This window comes from Bos grunniens, chromosome 13 (genome assembly GCF_055505025.1).
Source record: "Bos grunniens cultivar Pamir isolate PY7600 chromosome 13, Bosgru_T2T1.0, whole genome shotgun sequence".
Lineage (NCBI taxonomy): Eukaryota > Metazoa > Chordata > Mammalia > Artiodactyla > Bovidae > Bos > Bos grunniens.
In genome coordinates, this window is record NC_141177.1 from 72910035 (window position 1) to 72911540 (window position 1506).

A 1506-nucleotide genomic window follows, 5' to 3' on the forward strand; every position below is an offset into this window, starting at 1 on the left:
GGCTTTGCTCATAGTATATCCTTAAGAATACTGATATATTACTGAACTATTGTATATAAATTCTAAATATATGTGTTTCTCCATATACCTTATTATACTTTTTTTTTTCTGTAAAGTTTGTTCTTGACTAGGAATGTCTCACTTTTTCCTTCTTCCTCCTCTACTTTTTTTAATTTTTTTTCTTTTTAATATTTACTGTTAACCTAATTTTTCCTTGCAGAACGCATTTCTTCAGGGTCTGTTCTTTCAGTCCATCTCTCTCTGCCTCTATTGTGAACGTGTTTGCTTATGGCTTTCTGTTTAGAGTGTTTGTGGCTTTCTTCATGATGCTTGCCCTACTGCTTTACCCTTGTTTTTTTTCCCTGTTTCTTAGAAGGAGCTGATTTTTTCCCCTGTTTCATTGGCCTCTAGCTGTTTGACAAACAGAACAGAAGTAGCTTATCCTGTTTGCAGTTCTAGCCCATCTAAATAAGGTTCTGCTAAAACCTAAACTTTCATATTTCCCTTCCCAAGTGATAATCCATGTATATATTAATCATGGAAGCAAATTTCAAAATATAGCAATTAATTTACATGTCTTAGTCTTTCAATAGTGCTCTAAACTACCGGGGATAAATTATTACTCTAGAACATTTTGGTAGAGAAAGTAATCTAGTGGGTGTCCTAGTATTTGTATTGCAGTCAATTAGGGGTAAAGAGAGGAGCATCTGGGGCTTCTGATGTCATCTGTCATAATCCTTTCCCCATGAGCAGGTCAGTCAGTGGCAGAAATGGGATTTGAATCCACATCTGAATGACTCCAGAGCCTGTGCTCTTTGTGTTAGATCATAGAGGAATGGGGGATGTTATAATTCTTTTATTCAGGTTGATACTTGTTATATTCTTCAAGCTCTTATTTTCTTTTCCAGCATGTCCTGAAACCAAAGTTAACAAAGCTAATGAAGGCTTCTCAGCAATCCAAGAGAAACAGGAAGTTATTTGAAGACTGTCCTCCTGGTGTTATTCCTTGATTTGAAATGACACATGTTCTCATGTACTCTCTCCTGTTTTCACTGTACTAGAAGCAAAATGTGGCATTTTGAGACCAGAGAGTACAACGTTCTCTCAGGACAATAATTCTGGTAGTAATGTTGAAGATGTGGTTGAAACATTTCCCAAACCATCACCCTGGTGTGAGGGCATCTGTCATCCTTCCTTCCCATCGCCTGAGCCTGTTCCAAAACTTCTCAAGTCTGTAGCAGGCCTCGGTCGTACAAAGGGATGTCGTTCTGTTTGTAACTCTTCTTTCCCTGTACTTTTTCACATACCATCCCCCTGATCCTTATGATGACAAAAAGGATCCCACCACAGAAATAGAAGCCCTCAAAGTCACGATACGAAATGGTGTGATAATAAGAGCCATACATGAGCATGATTCAGATTTATAAAGATTGGCATACTAAGTATGCCCTTATTAAAGAAAAGAATTACAGAGTGCTCAGGAAAAACAACTAGACGAATAGGAAA